Source organism: Chelonoidis abingdonii, chromosome 5, assembly GCF_003597395.2.
Source record: "Chelonoidis abingdonii isolate Lonesome George chromosome 5, CheloAbing_2.0, whole genome shotgun sequence".
Lineage (NCBI taxonomy): Eukaryota > Metazoa > Chordata > Testudines > Testudinidae > Chelonoidis > Chelonoidis abingdonii.
The window spans coordinates 388,791-409,680 of NC_133773.1; the positions used below are offsets into that span (position 1 = coordinate 388,791).

Below are 20,890 nucleotides of genomic sequence, written 5' to 3' on the forward strand. Positions count from 1 at the left end.
TCCAGCCCTGGCCCTCCTCCTGGGCCCCCTTTCCTTCCTCAAACTCCCCTGTACCCCAATACACTCTTCCCATATGCTCCCCTACTCCTCACATGTGCTCCATCCCCCTGTACCTCCCCACCCCTTCCCCTCCAGCCCTGCCTCCCTTTCTCCTTCTACCCCATCATCTCTTTCTCCCTGGTCAGACCGTTCTGTGAGCCCTTTCCCAGGTCTCCCTCCCACAGGAGCACTCCTGAGGGCCGGTACCACCTCTTGTCTATTGCCAGGGGCTCCCTGGCAGGGTCTGTTGGGTCTGACTCCCTCCTCCCCCTCTCTCCCCCCCTCAGGCCTGCACTCCAGGCGCGTATTGGACACGGTGGTGTCGAAGCCCGGCCCGGGGCTGCCCTGGTTCAGCCGTGTTGTGTTCGTTGATGATCAGGTCAACTACGTCTACACCAGTGGGATGCAGAGGGCGAAGCCTGGTCCATTGTGGATGGCGCAGCCTGAAGGTCCGGAGTTCTGGGATGAGAGAACCTTGTGGGGACAGCGCTGGCAGACCTGGTTCAACATGAGTCTGAACACCCTGAGTCAGGTCTACAGCCGGGGCGAGGGTGAGTGAAGAACGTGGCCTGACCTAGGGACACTGGGACGTGGCGTGCGGGGGCGGTGGGGACGGGCCACAGTTGATGTAAACAGGGTGAAGGGACACAGAGATGCGTGTTGGGGATCGGGGGAGGGGACAGTCCTCGGGGCATTTTCTCGCTGGAGTCAGTGTGAATGTGGGGGACAAAGGGACATGGGGCGGAGGGAAGGACTGCAGGATGGAGAGTCCATGCGAAAGACATTTTTTGACACTGTCCAAATAGGGACTTTCATACTGTCCCCACCCCAAACACCCCAGATTTCTGCTACCAGTCCCACTTGCAGCTGCCTCTGCTGCCCTTCGTGGGATCCCCCGCCCCTTGTGTGTGGTTGTTTCCCAGGCAGAGTGGCAGAGGTGCAAAAGCCAGAAGTTCCCATCAGGCCCGGCTTGTCTGACCTCCTGGTTACCCAGGCCAGAGAATCGCACCCAGCAATTCCTGCATGGAGGGATTTGTTCCTCCCAGCTATGGCAATAACGCTGTCAGACCCTATAGTTAGAACAGGGCTCTGAGACGTCTTGTCTCAATTCCCAGACACCGATTAATGGGGAATCCCAATATCAACGGCCCCAAGTGTTCAGACATCACGAGTCAGGCCCCAAAAATTCTGAGTTTGGCTGAGATATCGTGAGTATTTTGGGAATAATATTGGAGGTTATTTTTATTTGCCCTCTGCTTTGAGCCTTTAGGGGACACGTATCCAGGGTTTTCCCTGCTCCTAGAAGGACTAGAAGTTACTGCTGTAAGAAAAGAGATCTGAGACTCTTCTCTAATCCCAAGAGTCCAGGAACTGGGGATTTAATAAAACCACCCACTATCATGAGATGCACAGTACAGTCACAGGATCAGGCAGTGCTGCATTCACTCCAGCCCTGGGGAGAAGCTGCTTACCTGTGAGCCTCCTTCATTGTTCGTTTTGTCTTATTTCCGAGTTGAGTTTATCTAAGGTCAGTTTCCTCTTCACTCCACAGGAGGAGGATCTGACATTGTTTTGGGCTGGAGAGTTAGTTAATTAGCCCCGTGCAGAGACTCCTGGGCTTCCTTACTCCTGGCAGCAGAAACCCCAGCACGTGTTCTCCGGTTGGAGTGCTCCGATTCAGGCAGGTTCCCCTGCACACTATCAATAGATGTGTACAGAGCCATTCTTCCTGTTCAGTCCCTGATGTGTGGGGCTGTAGCCACCTGGCTCGGCCCCCAGATTGTGCTCTGTCCCCAGCCCCTCGTGGTAGTCTTCTCCCACCCCTCTTCAAATCCATCCTGGCTCCCAGCACTGAGACAGCAGCAATGAGAACTAATTCCCATCCTTTCCTGGACACCTGGGTTCCTGGTGGCCCTGCACCATGGCTAAGCGACAGGGAGGAGAGTTGCCCAGTGTCTGCCCCCCCAGCGCACCCCCTGTGTAGCTAATTTAACCCTCTCCCGATCAGTCTCACCCATTGGTCCCTTGCTGCTGAGCCTGTCCAGCCTGACCTGCTCACACAAACACTGGCCTCTCCAGTGCTGAGAGAGGGGCTCTGCTCACCTGCCCCTAAGCCTGCGCTGGGGAGCTGCTGTTCTGTCTCCACTGCTCCCTCCTGCCCGCCTCCCCCCATTTACCTGCTCCTCACAATCCTGGGCTGCCAGCTCACCGGAGACTGTCCTGAGTCCTGCACTTTGGCCACCAACAGTGTTCCCCTCTCAAGCTGCGTCTGCCCCCAACATGCACATCGGGGAAATCGGGGTGTGGTCCCTCTGAGATCCCATCGGTGCCCCCACCCTGCTCATCCCTGTGGAGTGCAGCACGGAGGAGAAGAGGGGTGGATGAGGCTGCCTGACCAGGGCCGGCTCTAGGCACCAGCGCTCCAAGCACGTGCTTGGGGTGGCACTTTCCAAGGGGCGGCATTCCTGCCCGCTCCCCCCTTTTTTTTTTGCTTGGGGCACAAAAAGCCAGGAGCCAGCCCTGATCCAAGATGTTCCCTGTCAGCTGAGGCTTTCAGGCTGAGCTGGAACTGACACTGCAGTTCTGGCTTCAGTTGCTGGATGGCGCTCATGGCAGCCTGAGTTGCTGCCACTGCAGAGCCAGAGCCAGAGCCAGAGCATCATCCTCTGGAGCTGAGCCGGGGCTGCGGCAGGGAGAGGGGCTCAGCTCCGGGGAATGATGCTCGGGCTCTCCAGTGGCAGGGCAGCCTGAACTGCAGTCCAGCCTGGGTGTGAGGAGCTGGGGAGGGAGGGAAGCAGGGCCCAGGATGTAGGGAGGGAGAAGGGGTCCTGCTGCTGCTGCTCTGAGTCTCCCCAGGGCAGCGCGGCGTATCCCCGCCCGAGTGGGCTTTGCAGGGCGCCGCCGGGCTGGGCAGGGGGTGCAGATCCCAGCTCGTGCTCTGACAGGGTGAGTGGCTGGGCAGCCTGAGCTGCCAGAGAGCTGTCCCCTCCTTCCCCCAGACCCAGCCCGCTGCGCACCTCCCCTGCCTCAGCCCCGCGCTACCTAACCTGGGCGGGGAGAGGCAAAGCCTGGCTCCGAGCAGGACAGTGGGGGATACTGCCCCGCCGGGGAACCCCCGTGGCTTGGGCACCTGGGGTCAGTGTCTGTCCTCTTGGCTCTGCCTGCACGGGGCTGGGGAAGCAGCTGTCAGCACCTGCCCCTCTCAGCCCTTGCACCCCCCATCCTGCTCCCAGCCTCTTCACTTGTACCTCCTCCCCCCATTGCATCTTCGCCGAACCCCTTCCCCTTGTACCCTCCCTTCACCCGCACTGCTCCCCTTGTACTCTCCCCCAGCCCTCTCCTCCCGCATCTCCCCCTTTCCCTGCACCTCTTCTCCTGCAACCCTCCTGATACCCCCTCTCCTCCTCCACCCTCCTCCGCGAGCACATCACACCCTGCTCCTCTGCCAATATAGAGCCACCAAGCTCACCCACATGCGCTCCTCTGCCTGAACCCTCTTTACTAGATCCCCATCCCTTTCTGGGTACAAGGTTTGAGGGTTAGTCCCTATGCCTTCCCTGTGCACTTGGAGCACTAAAGATGGGGTTACGGAGGATGGGAGTGGTGAGATTTATACTAAAGTGAAATATAAATAGGAGAAATGGTTTGATCCCCACTGCAAGTGTAAACGTGGATTGCTGTGGTAAATGAGGAGGTCACATTTCAGGAGGGGGGCAAAGGGCTGGGACGGCAGGGGGTGCAGGTGATGGTACAGGGGGAGAGCCCAGGGCTAGGATGGCAGGGGGTGTGGGAAGTGGGGGCCAGCCAAAATTTTTTTTGCTTGGGGCGACAAAAAACCTAGAGCCGGCCCTGTACCTGACCCACCCCACTGCTCTCGGGCTCCTGGTGTGGATCTCTGCGTGTTCAGTGACCAGCTGCCCTGCACCTCTCCAGATTCTCAGTGGTTCTCTCATTACTCCATCCCTTTTCCTCTCAGTTGTTTTTTCAGTTTTTGACTTACGTTAATTGCTATAAATAGTTAGCTGAACTCTCGTAGCAGAGTTTCTTCTTCTTCTTCGAGTGTTTGCTCATGTATATTCCACAGTAGGTGTGTGTGCTCGCCATGTGTGCTGGTGCCGGAAAGTTTTCCCCTAGCATTACCCGTAGGGGGAGTGCCCTCCCCCGCGCCCCTGGGATGGCACCATCCTGGCGTGCTATAAGGGGTGCCATGCGCTCCCCTATCCTCAGTTCCTTCTTGTCGCCAGTGCAGGTGCATCGGAACTTTGCAGCTCCAGCATTGCTGCAGCTCATCCCTATTGTTTTCTACTAGTATCTATAATTAGTTCAATTAGTTTTAAGTTAGTTCAGTAAGTTAGAGAGCGTGGGCCGGGACATGCCCCCAGACCCGGGTTTTAAGTCGTGCGGCATATGCAGGCAGTCTATGCCACAGAGTGACCTGTTTGGATGAGGCCCACATCAGCGACTGCTGCAAAATTTGCAGATCGTTGAAGCCCTGGATGAAGTGTGAAAGGGATATTTGTCTCTGGGCCATCCTCATGGAGTTGGCGCTGACCCTGACTCTGGTGCACCACTCCGAGTTGGCTCTGGGCACCATGACAACGGTGCGCGGCAACCCCCTAGCGCCCTCGTCCAGTTGGCACTGGTCCCCATCCGCAGGGTGTAAGAGGAGCAAGGGGTATCAGAGGGTAGCCGTGTTAGTCTGGATCTGTAAAAGCAGCAAAGAATCCTGTGGCACCTTATAGACTAACAGACGTTTTGGAGCATGAGCTTTCGTGGGTGAATACCCACTTCGTCAGATGCATGTAGTGGAAATTTCCAGGGGCAGGTATATATATGCAAGCAAGCTAGAGATAATGAGGTTAGTTCAATCAGGGAGGATGAGGCCCTGTTCTAGCAATTGAGGTGTGAAAACCAAGGGAGGAGAAACTGGTTTTGTAGTTGGCAAGCCATTCACAGTCTTTGTTTAATCCTGAGCTGATGGTGACAAATTTGCAAATGAACTGAAGCTCAGCAGTTTCTCTTTGAAGTCTAGTCCTGAAGTTTTTTTGCTGCAGGATGGCTACCTTCAAATCTGCTATTGTGTGTCCAGAGAGATTGAAGTGTTCTCCTGCAGATTTTTGTATATTGACATTTCAAATATCTGACTTGGGTCCATTTATCAAATTATGCAGGAACTGTCCAGTTTGGCCGATGTACATAGCAGAGGGGCATTGCTGGCACATGATGGCATATATTACATTGGTGGAAGTGCAGGTGAATGAACCAGTGATGTTATGGCTGATCTGGTTAGGTCCTGTGATGGTTTTGCTGGTGTAGATATGTGGACAGAGCTGGCATCGAGGTTTGTTGCATGGATTGGTTTCTGAGTTAGAGTTATTATGGTGCGGTGTGTGGTTGCTGGTGAGAGTATGTTTAAGGCTGGCGGGTTGTCTGTGGGTGAGGACTGGCCTGTCTCCTAAGACCTATGAAAGTGAGGGATCATTGCCCAGGATGAGTTGTAGATCACTGATGATGCGTTGGAGAGGCTTTAGCTGAGGACTGTAGGTGATGGCCAGTGGAGTTCTGTTGGTTTCTTTCTTGGGCTTGTCTCGCAGCAGAAGGCTTCTGGGTACACATCTGGTGCTGTTGATCTGTTTCCTTATTTCCGTAGTTTTGAGAATGCTTGGTGAAGATCTTGTAGGTGTTGGGTGTCTGTCTGAAGGGTTGGAGCAAATGTGGTTGTATCTCAGCGCTTGGCTGTAGACGATGGATTGTGTGGTGTGTCAGGGATGGAAGCTGGAGGCATAAAGGCAGGCATAGTAGTCGGTGGGTTTTTCATATAGGGTGGTATTAATGTGACCGTCGCTTATTTGTACTGTGGTGTCTAGTAAATGGATCTCTCGTGTAGATTGGTCCAGGCTGAGGTTGATGGTGGGGTGGAAGCTATTGAAATTGTGGTGGAATTCTTCCAGAGTCTCCTTCCAATGGCTCCAGATGATGAAGATGTCAGGGGTAAAGCAGGGGCTTGAGTGGACGAGAGCTGAGGAAGCATTATTCCAGGTCAGCCATAAAAATGTTGGCATATTGTGGGGCCATGCGGGTTCCCATAGCGGTGCCACTGGTCTGGAGGTATATATTATCACCAAATTTGAAATAATTGTGTGTGAGGATAAAGTCACACAGCTCAGCAACCAGTTGTGCTGTGGCATCATCGGGGATACTGTTCCTGACAGCTTGTATTCCATCTGTGTGTGGGATGTTTGTGTAGAGAGCCTCTACATCCATGGTGGCTAGGATGGTGTTTTCTGGAAGGTCACCAATGCGTTGTAGTTTCCTCAGGAAATCGGTGGTGTCACGGAGATAGCTGGGAGTTCTGGTGGCATAGCTTCTGAGTAGAGAGTCCACATATCCAGACAGTCCTTCAGTGAAAGGGCCAATGCCCGAGATGATGGAGCTTCCAAGATTTCTGGGTTTGTGGATCTTGAGTAGTAGATAGAATAACCCTGGTCGGGGCTCTAAGGATGTGTTGATTTGTTCCGGTGTTAGTGTAGGGAGTGTCCTAAGTAGATGGTGCAGTTTCCTAGTGTATTCCTCAGTGGAATCTGAGGAAAGTGGCCTGTAGAATTTGGTATTGGAGAGTTGTCTGGCGGCCTCCGTTTGGTAGTCAGATCTGTTCATGATGACAACAGCACCTCCTTTATCAGCCTCTTAGATTATAATGTCAGGGTGGTTTCTGAGGCTGTGGATGGCATTGCGTTCTGCACGACTTAGGTTATGAGGCAAGTGATGTTGTTTTTCCACAATTTCTGCCTTTGCATGTCGTGGAAGCATTCCATGTATAGGTCCAGATTGTCATTTCGACCCTAAGGAGAAGTCCATGTGGAGTTTTTCTTCTTGTGCTGTTGGTGGGAGGGCAATTGTGTATCAGTGGGCTGTTCAGTGTTATCCTGAAAGTATTCTTTTAGTCGGAGATGGCGAAAGTAGGCTTCCAGATCGCCGCAGAACTGTATCATGTTAGTGGAGGTGGCAGGGCAGAAAGACAGTCCCCGAGATAGGACAGACTTTTCTTCTGGGCTGAGTTTGTGGTTGGATAGATTGACGATATTGCTGGGTGGGTTAGGGGTACCACGGTTGTGGCCCCATGTGGCAGGTAGGAGTTTAGACAGCTTACAGTCCTTTTTCCTTTGTAGAGAGGTGAAGTGAGTAATGTAGATCTCCTGTCTTATTTTAGTGAAGTCCGTTTGTATGGAAGTTAGGTTGTTTATGAGAGTCTCCAGGTTGGAGAGCTCTTTTTAGAGGAGCAAGAAGACGCTCTCATCTCACTGGTGCATCGGGGCAGAGGCTAGACCCGCATTGAGCAGGCCTCGATCCCCTTTGGTCCCCAGGCCTCTGACTCACATCAAGCGGAGTAGCTGGGCCGCATCAGCACAGGCCTCTCCAGTTGTCTGGATGCCTTCTACTCTGTGGGCTTTGCAAGTGGCCCGTGATGTCTTGACCCTGCTGATACCTGGAGTGCCACCGATGTCGGTCCCACGCTTCAGAGGCAAGCCTCCACTTGGTGCCCTGCAGTCACCCCCTGAGCGGTATTGGTTGCGGTCGAGAGAACGTTCCCAATGCCATGCTGCATCCAATGGCAGTCCAGAAAGCTGCCCATGTGGGTTGCCCTCGGTGTCCGCCAGGCTTTTGGGCTGGGTGCCATCGACCTGAAGCTCCAGGCACCGCTCCGCCTCAAGGCACCACTGCACGTCAGGGAGCTCGCACTGGCGGGACCAAAGGGTACGTCTCCCAAGGTCCACGCCCGGAAGGGGTCACCGCAGCTGGTCACGGCATGGACGTCGGCATCGCCCCCATCCAGAATCCCACTCAGAATCTCCCCCGGTACACCAACTCCGTAGTCTGGGGCCTCGATCGCCATCGTCATGCCGTCGTGGGTCTGCCCGTTGGAGTCAGTCCAGGAGCAGCAGTTACCGCCAGTACCGGTCCTCTAGCGCCAGGTCGCAGTCCCGTGGTCGATGCTGCTCCAGGCGCTACCGCTCCTCCCAGTCTTGTTGCAGTGGTGAGCCATTTTTGAGCCCGTCCTCGACTAGGAGACATCTGTCGATCATCCAGGCCAGCTTGACAGAAAGCCAGGACCTCCGGTGTTGCAGCAGGTGCAGTGGCAAGGGGGCCTGTGGCCAGGACAGTGGTACCAGTGGGCACCATGGGCCTTGGCACAACCCTAGGTGGGACTGCGGAGGTGCCATCGGTCTCCCTTTCCAGGCCCCCGCGAAAGACACCAACGGAGGTGTCGTCCTCGATGCCGGGCCCGGAGCCTGACCCAGTCGTGGACCCCTCGGTGCTTATGGAGGCTCAGAGCTCGGTGCCGGCCCCCTCGCCTCCCAGGAAGTGGCAGTAGCGGCCCTGCCCCTTGTGGTTCCACAGGAGGATTTCTGGGCCCCTCAGGATCTGCTCAAAAGGGTAGCCTCCAACCTTCAACTCCAAGCCGAGGAAGTGGAGGAGCCTTCGGACTCTTTGTTTAATGTGCTGTCCTCATCTATCCCAGACAGAGTGGTCTTGCCCCTTCATGACGGGTTGGCTGTGTGGTTAACACCGGCCTCCTTGGCTCCCATATCAAAGAAAGTGGAGTGCAAGTATTTCATATCAGTGAAAGAGCTGAGTACCTGTATGGCCACGCGGCACCCAACTCCCTGGTGGTCAAGTCGGTTTACCACAGAGAGAGACAGGGGCAGCCAGCCCCTACCTCAAAGATCAAGGACTCGAGGAGGCTGGACTCGTTTGGCAAAAAGCTTTATTCAACCATGAGTTTTCAGCTGCAGGTGGCAAATCACCAAGCCGTGCTGGGCAGGTACGACCCCAACTTATGGGGTTCTCTGCCAAAGATCGAGACCACCCTCCAGGAGCGCGAAAGGAAGGAGTTCCAGGTGCTGGTCGAGGAGAGCACAGCAGCTGCCAAGGCATCCCTGCAGGTGGCGTCCAATGCAGCTGACATGGCGGCGAGGTCCATGGCATCCGCCGTCTCCATGCAATGAGCATCGTGGCTCCTGCTGTCTGGCCTGTCCAGTGAGGCACAGGAAGTCATTCAAGGCCTCTGATTCGATGGCAAGACCCTGTTTGCAGAGCAGACGGATGCTAAGCTGCACGGCCTGAAGGGTTCACCGATGACCCTATGAACGCTGGGTCTTTATGTCCCACTGTTGGCCAAGCCCAGGTTCAGGGCGCAGCAGGCCCCCATCAACCTGTCCAATGAATGGCTGAGCCATCCAATAAGAGGCTGTGAGACCATAGGAGGCGGTCCCATAAGCAGCCGGGGCTGTCAAGGGGCAAGCAAGCGGGGAAGAAGTGGCTTTGACGGGACACCCGAGGGCGCCCTACCAGTTCCACTCAGGGATCCATCCTTAATAAAGCCCCACTTTGACAACCGGTTGTGTGCTTTCCTCGCGGAGTGGTCCCAGCTGACCTTGGACCAATGGATCCTCAACACCATCTCCAGGGGTACACCTTCGAGTTCAGTTCCCATCCTCCCATCCATCCTCCGTCCGTGTTCTGCCTGGGGGACCCCTCGCACGAAGCCCTGCTCGAGCAGGAGGTGAGGCGGCTCCTGGAACTGGGAGCAGTGGAAGTGGTGCCCAAGGAATTCAAGGGCAAAGGGTTCTACTCCTGCTATTTTCTCATTCCAAAGGCAAAGGGCAGTCTCAGATCCATTCTGGACCTGCGGGGTCTCAATCGCTGCATGGTAAAGCTCAAGTTCTGTATGGTCTCCCTAGCCTCTATTATTCCCTCTCTGGATCCTGGAGACTGGTACGCTGCCCTCAATCTTCAGGACACGTACTTCCATATCCACATATTCACGGGACACAGATGGTTCCTCCGGTTTGTGGTGGGTCGGGAACACTACCAATTTATGGTCCTCCTCTTACCCTTGGGCAGTGGACAGGCCAGTTGACCAAATGTATGTTGGTAGTTGCAGCCTACCTCAGGCTGAAGGGGGTCCAGATCTTTCCTATGTAGAAAATTAGCTGGCAAAGGGCAGCTCCCGGTCACAGATGAGAGACCACGTGTCGCTCCTCCTCTCTACGTGCACTGCCCTGATCCTGTTGGTGAACAGTGCAAAGTCTGCCTTAGTCCCAGTGCAGCGCATAGAGTTTATCAGGGCCCTCCTGGACTCCTCGTCGGCCGCAGCCTCCCTCTCAAGGGACAAGTTCGAGACTATGGAAAGGGCTCATCACCATGGTCACGCGGTTCCTGACGAACACAGCCAGGGCATGCCTGTAGCTCCTGGTCCACATGTCAGCATGCACGTATGTGATTCGTCACGCCAGGCTCCGTATGAGACCCCTCCAACTTTGGCTGGCCATGAACTTCTCTCAGGCCAGGGACAGGATGGACAAGGTCCTCCCTGTCCCGGGTTTGGTCCTCGCCTCCCTGAAGTGGTGGTCCTCTCCTATGAATATGCTCCAGAGGGTCCCGTTCAGGGCCAGGACTCTGTCTCTGGAGCTGGTGGCGATGCCTTGGACCTGGGTTGAGGGGCCCATGCGGGGAGCTTTCAGACCCAAGGTCTGTGGTTGGCCCAGGATTTGGCCCCACACACAAATGTCAAGGAGCTGTGGGCGGTACGCCTGGCGTGCATGGCCTTCTGCTCACACCTGTCAGGGAAAGTGATCCGGGTTCTCACGGACAACACGGCCTCGATGTTCTACATCAGGGGCAGGCAACCTATGGCATTGGTGTCGAAGGCGGCACACAAACTGATTTTCAGTGGCACTCGCACTGCCCAGGTCCTGGCCACTGGTCCAGGGGGCTCTGCATTTTAATTTCAAATGAAGCTTCTTAAACATTCTGAAATCTTATTTACTTTACATAAAACAATAGTTTAGTTATATATTATAGACTTATAGAAAGAGACCTTCTAAAAATGTTAAAATGTATTATTGGCATGCAAAACCTTAAATTAAAATGAATAAATGAAGACTCGGCGCACCACTTCTGAAAAGCTGCCAACCCCTGTTCTACATCAACAGGCAAGGCAGGGCCCCGTCTTCAGCCCTCTGCCAAGAAGCCCTCAGGCTCTGGGACTTTTGTGTAGTCCACGATATCTCCCTAAGGGCCTTCCACCTGCCAGGCGCTCGCAACGAACGGACGGATCGCCTTAGCAGGACTTTTCCTCCCAGCATGAGTGGTCTCTCCACCCAGAAGTGGCCATCAGCTATTCTGAGAGTGGGGGACTCCCTAGGTGGACCTGTTTGCAACCCGGCAGAACAAGAGTTGTCCCCGCTTCTGCTCCGGGAGTGGGGTGGGAGGGAAGGGCGCCATCTCAGACATCTTCCTCCTTTCATGGTCAGGCCAGTTCCTGTATGCCTTTCCCCCGTTTGCCCTGATCAGCAAGGTGCTGCAAAAGATATAGACAGATAAGGCCAGGGTCTTCCCAATCGCACCAGTGTGGCCCCAGTAACATTGGTACGGGACCCTCGCGAGCCTGGCGATCGCCTAGCAGCGGCTGCTGCCATCTCGCCCGTACCTGCTGTCTCAGGACCAGGGCCCCCGCGTCCACCCCAACCTAGCAGCTGTCCACCTCTTGGCGAGGCTGCTCAGTAGTTAGGTAGGGAGGAGAGGACATGCTCAGAAGGGGTCCAGCATGTCCTCCTGGAGAGCAGACGGTGGGCCTACTTGGCGAAGTGGGCACATTTCTTTGCATGGGCAACCGAGAAGAGGGTCTCCCCGGTGGCTGTCCCGATCCAGCTGATTCTGGAGTACCTTCTACACCTTAGAACTCAGGGCCTGGCACCCTCGTCTATCAGGGTACATCTCACGGCCATCTCGGCCTTCCACTCGGCAGTGCAGGGCCACATGGTGTTTTCTCACGCCGTGATGGGCCGCTTCCTCAAGGGACTGGATTGCCTTGTCCAGTATGCTAGGCCCCCTGTTTCTCAATGGGACCTGAATTTGGTATTGTCCGACCTCATGCGGCCCCCGTTTGAAATCCTGGCCACGTGCTCGTGGTCCCACCTCTCATGGAAGGTGGCCTTCCTGGCGGCAATCACGTTGGCTAGGCAGCTCTCAGAGCTAAGGGCCCTAACAACTGTGCCCCCATAGCTGGTTTTCCATAAGGACAAGGTCCAGCTCCACCCACACCCTGCATTCCTCCTGAAGGTGGTCTCCGCCTTCCATATGGGCCAGGACAACTTCCTGCCTGTCCTCTGCCCCAAGCCACACACATCCAATGAGGAGCGCTGCCTCCACATGCTTGATGTGCACAGGGCCCTGACGTTCTACTTCAAGTGGACCAAGCCATTCAGAAAGTCCTCACGGCTGTTTGTGGCTTCAGCCAAGTGCATGAGGGGCCAGCTGATCTCCACGCAGCGCCTCTCCAACTGGATCACCTCGTGCATCTGTACCTGTTATGACCTGGCGGGTGTCCTCCCTCTGCCCATTGTGAAGGCGTACTCGACCTGGGCGCAGGCCTCGTCGGCAGCCTTCTTGGTCCACGTCCCTACCCTACATCTGTAGGGCTGCTACCTGGTCTTTGGTTCACACGTTCACCTCGCACTATGCGATCATCTTCCAGACCAGGGATGACGCTGGGTTCGGCAAGGCTGTGCTCCATCCTGAGAATTTGTGAACTCCTACCCACCTCGAACAGATATAGCTTAAAATCACCTACTGTGGAATCCACATGAGCAATCACTTGAAGAAGAAAAGACAGTTACCTTTTCTGTAACTGGTGTTCTTAGAGATGTGTTGCTCATGTCTATTCCACATCCCATCCTCCATCCCCTCTGTTGGAGTTGTCTGACAAGAAGGAACTGAGGGTGGGGGGAGCGCATGGCGCCCCTTATAGTGTGCCAGGATGGTGCCACCCAGCGGTGTGTTTGGGGGGGGGGGCGCTCCCCCTACAGGTACTGCTAGGGGAAAAACTTTCTGGCAGTAGTGCACATGGTAAGCACGCACACCTACTGTGGAGTAGACATGAGCAACACATCTTGAACACCAGTTGTGGAAAAGATAGCTGTCTTTTCTGGTCCTGGAACTGACCAGAAAACTCGGGCTTCAAACTCGGTGCCTCATGTGGCAAGCCCATGCCTTTGGGCGACCTGCACTCTAGCTGTCTAGAGTGCTTGGGAGCTGTCAGCTCTGCCACTGGTTCAGTTCACGTATGAAAAAGGACAGGGAGGCCAGGCCGAAGTCCCTCCTGATGGAAGTGGCGCTCAGACTTGTTCGGAGCCGAGCCAGTCAAACTTGGCACTGTGTACCTCAATGTTGATATGAAGAACTGCTGCAGAGAGAATCCTTGTGGGACTCTTGGCACCGTTCCCCATGCCCAGGGCCGAGAGAGAAAAGTAAGAAGCAACTGTCTGGGAGGTTCCCCATCTCTAAGAATGGACAATCATGGGGAGTGCGACCTGTGTCTGGCCACTCCTCTGCCTCTGCTCTGCAGGCGATACCATCGGCTCCGCCCTGGTCACAGGCTCTGTTGAGTCCAGTACTTGACTAGCCACTGGTACCAGAGGGGCAGTGAGGCGCCAGCAGGATCACGGTGCCATCTATCCCGGAGGCGTTTGTTGTGGCCAGGGACTTGCTGGCATGTTCGCTGCCACCATTGCCAGCAGTACAACAGCAGTGAGGGAAATCAGAAGGGAGCATGTTTCCCTGAGCTCCCATTTGGTACCAGACCCCTAGGCACTGTCTAGAGGGAAACCATCTCTGCTTATCCCTTGGTCTACATTTTTTCCCGGAAGTGATTAGTAAGTTTTGGGTATCTGACTTGAGACACTGTAAAAGCATCTAATTTTCAGAGGCCATGTGCTCCCACTTTCTGATCAGGTCCCTGTAAAAGGTCTCAGTTGGGCACCCAAAATCACTAGTCATTGCTGAAAATCTAGGCATTTACCTTGATGTATCTAGTGTAGGGTGAGGAGGAGTGAACATATTTGGGACCTATGTGGGTTATTTTTGTGCCCCCACATTCTGCTCCATTTGCCAAGCTAGGAGTCTGATCCATTCCCCACATGTTTCAGTCTTCCTCGTGATCTCTTTTCACCACAGCCTCCCTCCCTCTCCCTTAAATTCTCCTTCTGTCACCATTCCCACATTCCCCTCCCACCCAGTCTCCCTCCCAGCCTCCCAGGTGGCTGAATTAACTAAGGGTTTGTCTATACTACCAGGTTTTGTCACCAAAAATTGCCTTTGGACAACAAAACTGCGTTAGCGTCCATACTGCAACATGACTTTTGTCAAGAAAAACACCCGGTTTCGGTGACACACAACTTCCATCTAAATGAGGGACTCTTTTTTTTCCTACTCCCTTTACTGTCGACAGACATGCAGTGTGGACACAATGAGCCTTTTTTCACCTTAATAGGGGTTTCCCACAATGCCAACCAGTCGCTTTGGTCAGTGCTTTGAACTGCACTGCCCTTCAGCCAGTAAACAACAATTCACCACTCCCCCTTGCAAGCCCTGGGAACTTTAAATTCCATTTCCTGCTGGCTGCCTCAGCATGCAGTGACTTCATGGCTTCCCAGGTGAGCATGGCTGGCTGTTGTTCCAAACGCCATCCAGCTTGGACCACTGTGGAGCTTTTTGACCTAATCAGTGTATGGGGAGAGGAGTCTAAGCAGTCAGGGCCGGCGCTTCCATTTAGGCAGCCTAGACAATTGCCTAGGGTGCTAGGATTATTGGGGGGCGGCGTTTTGCCGGCAGGGGGGCGGCAGGCAGCTCCGGTGGCCCTGCTGCAGTCGTGCCTGCGGAGGGTCCCGCGAACCAGCGGACCCTCTCGGGGCAGCAAAATGACCATGCGCCTAGGGCGCTAAAAACGCTAGTGCTGGTCCTGTAAGCAGTCCCAGCTGCGAGTGACCTGTAGGAATTGGGACACACATGGGCACATTTTACAGACCTTGTGTGAAAAGAGCTATGAGGGGGGACACATTTTCATTCCCTGGGAATCCTCAGTTTCCCCTGCACTCCACCCCCTCTCACAGGTTTGACCATGATAGCTGGACCTAAACAGAGCTATAATTTTTACCAGCAAACAATGGGTGCTTTAGTGTGTTGAACTGTAATTTGTGTTGATCAATAAAAGCAAACTTTTTTAATGGTATAACTATTTTATTTTCTGTTCCACAAACCACAGTTATCACTTCAGCCCCTGGTCCAGGCTGTTCAAGCATTTTCTCCAGAAATACTTGTTACATGGGATGTTAAATGAGAAGCATCAGGGAAGCAACCACAAAGGGTACACTTCAGTGCCCCTCATTGCCAAAGTGCTTCCTCAAAGCCGCCCTCATGTTAACAGCAGCTGTCTGTGCTCCTCTGACAGCCCAAGTGTCTGGCTGCTGAAACTCTGCTGGGCATCAGTGATCCACCCCTGAACATTTCACCCTTAGATTCACAGAGATTATGCAAAGGGCAGCACACAGCTATGACATGGGAATATTCTTCTTTATAAGGTCTAGCCTGCCAAAGAGACACCTCCATCTCCCCTACAATCTGCCAACAGCACATTCCAGCACCATGTGGCACTGTCTCAGCCTGTTAAAATATTCCTTACTGCTGTCCAGCTGCCCTGTGTAAGGTTTCATGAGCCAGGGCTGTAAGGGGTAAGCCAGGTCTCCTAGGATCACTATGGGCATTTCCACATCCCTCTCTGTGATCTTGTGGTCTGGAAAGAAGGTCTCTGCCTGCAGCTTTCTGTACAGGGCACTGTTCCTGAAGATGTGTGTGTCATGCACCTTTCTAGACCAGCCTGCATTGATGTCTGTGAAATGCCCCTGGTGATCCACAAGTGCCTGCAGCAGTATCGAGAAGTGTCCCTTCCTGTTGATGTACTCTGTGGCAAGGTGGTCTGGTGCAATAATTGAAATATATGTGCCATCTATTGCGCCTCCCTCCCCCACACCCAGTTAGGAAAGCCAATCTCTGCAGAGCCATCCAGTATGTCATGCACGTTTCCCAGCATCACGGTTCTCCACAGCAGGATGCAATTTACTGCCCTGCACCCTTGGAGTAATACAATCCCAACAGTAGACTTCCCCACTCCAAATTGATTTGCAATTGATCAGTAGCAATCAGGAGCCACGATCTTCCACACAGCGATTGCAACACGCTTCTCTACCGAGAAGGCAGCTCTCATTCTGGTGTCCTTGTGCCACAGTTTGGGGACCAGCTCAGCACAGAGCTCCAGGAAGACTATTTTACACATCCTGAAGTTCTGTAGCCACTGCTGTTCATCCCACACCTGCATGATGGTGCGATTCCACCGTTCAGTGCTGGTTCTCCTAGCCCAAAAGCGATGGTCTACAATATGCAGCTGCTCTGTGAGTGCCAAATGTGATGCCAGGTTGCTGCTGTCCATCTCTCCCAGAAAGTTGTCCGCCTGCGACTTTTCTTCCTTTGGTGACTTCTTTTAGTGACTTCTGCCTGTCAGCAGTACCTTCGGTGACAAAACTTCGTAGTGTAGACATATGCTAAGGCTGGTCTTATTTGTGTGGCAAATAATGGGAGATGGCAGCCATTGTTGTGAAGATTAGCCTGGCTGTGGGAAAATGATGGCCAGCTTAACTAAGGACTGTCAGTGACCTCATCTTTCCAGGGAATCACCTCGAGACAGTGCTAATGTTAAAAAGAGGCCAAGCATCTGAAGTTGGTTCTTTGCAGTTCCTAGATTGTGTTAGGGGCATAGGGAAGATGTGGCAGGGAAACAGAGTGAGCCTGGGGATCCTGTGAGGTCATTAAACCAGAGCAGAGTTTAATGTGGCGGACAGACCTCCTGTACTTGCAAAATTAATACAAACAGAGCAGGAGACACTCCCTGCGCTCCCTCTCTTCTCCAAAATGACCTTCACTACTAGAATTGGGGGGATCCTCAGAGAGCTGGAGGGGATAGATCCCTGCAATATTCTCTTTGGGGTTGCTGAGGATAGAAGAACAAGCAACAGTGAGGCACTCCTTGAAGGGTGTGAGCTCTCTGCAGTGAGGGTCTTTTGTGTACAAGACCCCACAGTATGGAGGGAGGACCCCCTGCAGGCTTGGGTTCCCTCCTAAAAGGAGCTGGTCGGGTATAGAGCCCAACACCAGAAGTGGGGGACCCTGTTTCTCAGGGGAGAGAGGGCCCAGTAACAAAGGGGTGGCCCACTGGGCTACCCTGCAGTGGGGTCTTGGTGAGATTTTGAGAGAGGCTGCTGCTGACCCTCGTGTGCTGTGATCTTGACCCAGCCCCTGTGTGCCTGTGTGTTTCAGGGTTTCACATTATCCAGACGATGTTCGGCTGTGATCTCCGGGAAGACAACACCGTTCGGGGGTTTTACCAGGATTCATACGATGGAAGAGACTTTCTTACTTTCGATAAGGAGACCATGACATGGGTAGCAGCAGATATTGGGGCTCAGATCACCAAGAGGAGATGGGATGCTGAAATAAATGACAACCAGGGATGGAAACACTACTTGGAGGAGACATGTATTTCCTGGCTAAGGAATTCCCTAGAGTATGGGAAGGAGACTCTGCAGAGGAAAGGTAAGATGGGGGACATGCCCCTGCCCCGGGGACACTACAAGTTACATCTCCATTCCCCAGCCCCAATTCCAAAATGGAGCAGACGGGTTTGGGGCCCTTCAGCTAACCTTGCGCCAGGGATGGGTGGGGAAACAACCCCTCCCCAACACTCACAGCTCTGCTGGAAAAAAAAGTAAGAAACTGAAAATGTTAAAAGCAGCTCACTGTAGAGAAGCTGCATCTCCAGAGCCACTTGACCAAATGATTCCAAATTTACACCACAAATTCTCTCTCTTCCCTTGGTGTGACGCAGCGTTAGCAAGACAATCTGCCTGTGCGTGTGCATGTTGGAGCACTCTGAAAAATAGACTCTGTAGAGAAAGGGCCACTCAAGCTTAAATATGGAAGTGCCACCAGTTCTATGGACACCAGCTTCATTCACCATGTAATTCCTCCAGATTCACTGTCTGTACCATCATATTTGTTGTTACCCCAGCCCCTGTGTTCCACCAATGACGGTAGCTTTGTCCTTGCTGCCTCTTTGTCCAAACACAGTCATCTGTGTGCTTTCTTCTGTGCCATCCCTTGCGTGTGGAATTGCCTTCCCCATACTAATCTGGAGAAGGCTCCCCTTGTCCTTAAAGTTTTCCTCCAAGACCTACCTTTGCTGCAACACCTGCTCACTTATTCCTTGATTCTTTTATCAATAAGACATCAGATAATCACATTCAGTCACATTTATTAATCAAAGCTTATTAAAGATTAATCAGCAGAAATGTGGAAGGAAGAGGTTAAATACTTTACCTCTCTGACTCAAAAGGACAGTTGCAGCGTAGTCTGCTTCAAAATGTTAAATCACTGTTATCCACAAATGTTACCATGGACACAAATTCCCCAAATTAGTTAGCACCATTACAAACCATAATTTTTCCCTTCCCAAACAGTTCACTCTCACTGTTCAAGGTTACCTGAAATTTGTACGTGGGTTTTTTTGCATCAATTGTACTAGTTGCTTATTTCTCTTACAAACCTCAGCAGAACATTGTCTTGTCCTTAGCCCTCTTTACAAGTGCCAACAAGAAAAAAGCTATACAGAGCAATTTAATGTATAGTTCAATACCAGGGGGCTGGGAAACTGATTTTTCAACATGTGTAAATCCTTTTGAAATCCATAATGTTGGTGTAAATAGATTTGGTAACAACCAACGCGAAATTAGCCAGTTAATATTAGCTAGTTTGAGAAGCAGTTTAGCAGTGTGTGTCACTTTTTGTTAAATGGTCCTTTCCATCTCTAACTGGTCCGTTTGTGTAGTTCATTTTTTGGTCCCTGGTCAGGGCAAGATTTTCCCCTCTTCCCAATCCAGGGACTGATAGGAGATGGGCACAAACATAGCGTGTGATTAAGGATTGACACCTGTATCTGGAGCTTAGTGAAGCCTTTCTAGGTACTTGTGTTACTGTGGCTGGCAGCAGAGGCTTCTGGTTACTGGACTGATAAAATCCGGTCAGGGACCTGGATTCAGGGTTCACCATTGCTGATGCTGTGAATTTGGCACAGAAATCCTCTAACATGGTAGTTATAGACTCATAGACTTTAAGGTCAGAAGAGACCATTATGATCATCTCGTCTGACCTCCTGCACGATGCAGGCCACAGACTCTCACCCATCCACTCCATCCATGGTTCTCTCTCATCAGAGGGATTCTGTCTCATGGACTCTCATCCTCTCCCACTGCTGTGGTCTCAGAATTTCATGCTGCAGAGGTCCAGCAAAGGCTGCCTGGATTAGAGCTTGAAAACAACTGACTTCAATTTTGTCTTTTTCCCAGTGCGCCCAACAGCTAGAGTGAGTGACAGGTCATCTCATGACGGCCTCACCACCCTCTCCTGTACGATCAGTGGGTTCTACCCCCGGGACATCACCGTGACCTGGCTGAAAAATGGGGAGAGCAGACAGCAGGAGACCTACTCTGAAGGCATCCTACCCAGTGGGGATGGGACCTACCAGACCTGGGTGACAATGGAGATTGATCCCAAGATCAAAGCCCATTATTCATGTCATGTGGAGCATGAAAGCCTGTTAGAGCCATTCTCTGTCCCCTGGGGTAAGGAGTTTGTGTGTTTGTCATTGTGCCCCTAGCACAAGGAAGTCAAGGAAGAATGTATTACACATGGAGCTGCCTTCCAGCCCTTTTTTTCTTGGTTAATTGGGATGTGGAAAAATGCAGCATTTGGAAGTGCAAACCATTTCTAAAAGGGCAGCCTGCCCTGGAAATCTAGTCAGCAGATGGTTTCACAACATAATCCTGCTACCACATCCCCTGCCAATTTTTGTGTCATAAACCACATTTCCTTATTCTCTTAGAAATATTTTTCTTTTTGCTGCATTATTATGTAGATCTTTCAGACAACAGGAGAAGCTGATGAGGGAAACTGAAAGTGTATACAGAACTCTGGGTTTACAGGTTCATATAAACCAAGAACAGTATTCAAATATCTCTGTCATTCCCTCTTCACTTCCTGCCCCTTCAAAAAACACGCATTGTGTCTGTAACGCCATTCATGGCAGGGAATCCAGAGCTTTGAAGTCAGTTTCCAGTTTGTCACCAGAATCACACAATGTGACTGTGTTCCATTAGTCATGAATGTCAGCGTGGTCAAGGGGCGTTTAGGGGCTGGTATCCAGAATTCCTGAGCTCTGTCCTGGGTCTAGGAGGGGGAGCTAGTGGGTTAGAGCAGGGGTGCTGGGAAGCAGGACTCCTGGGTTCTGTTTCTGGAATGGGAGTGGGGGCTAGTGGGTTAGAGCAGAGTGGGGGAGGGCTGGGTGCCAGGACTCCTGGGTTCTGGCTCTAACAATGGAAGGGGAGTGGGGGCTAGTGGGTTAGAGCAGGAGCGGCTGGAAATCAGGATTCCTGGGATCGATTATTGGCTCTTGCACTGACTTACTCTGTGACCTTCAGGAAGTCTTTTCCCCCTCCAATTTAGGGATGATACTGACATCCATCCTTCCCTAGTGTCCAAGACTTTCTATGGTATGATGTGGTGTGGTGCTGCACTGGAAGGGTTGGAGGGTTGCAGGACTCAGCCCTTATCTGGGGAGCTGACTGACCTCTGCAGTGGGATGAAAGGTGGGGTTTCTTGGGGGGAGGGGGATTTTCCCCCATTGATCATTCTCTCCATTCCATTTCAGAACCAAATAACAGTCTGATTCCCGTTCTGGCTGGAGTTATCAGTGCAGTTGTCCTGATTGGTGGTATAATCGGAGTAGTCGTCTGGAAAAATAAATGCCCAGGTAAAGAGCCTGGGGTGGGGGGATTCCCTGGATTTCCCAGGCCCTGCACACCCGCCTAAGGACAACAGCAATACGGGAGCCAGTGTCAGTACA

At 52.8% G+C, this 20,890-nt stretch overlaps 1 pseudogene; it reads left to right on the top strand.

Annotated features, from left to right (window-relative positions):
- The first annotated feature begins 73 nt into the window (after positions 1-73).
- Positions 74-20,890, top strand: part of LOC116838521 (class I histocompatibility antigen, F10 alpha chain-like) — a 41,421-nt pseudogene continuing 20,604 nt past the window's right edge.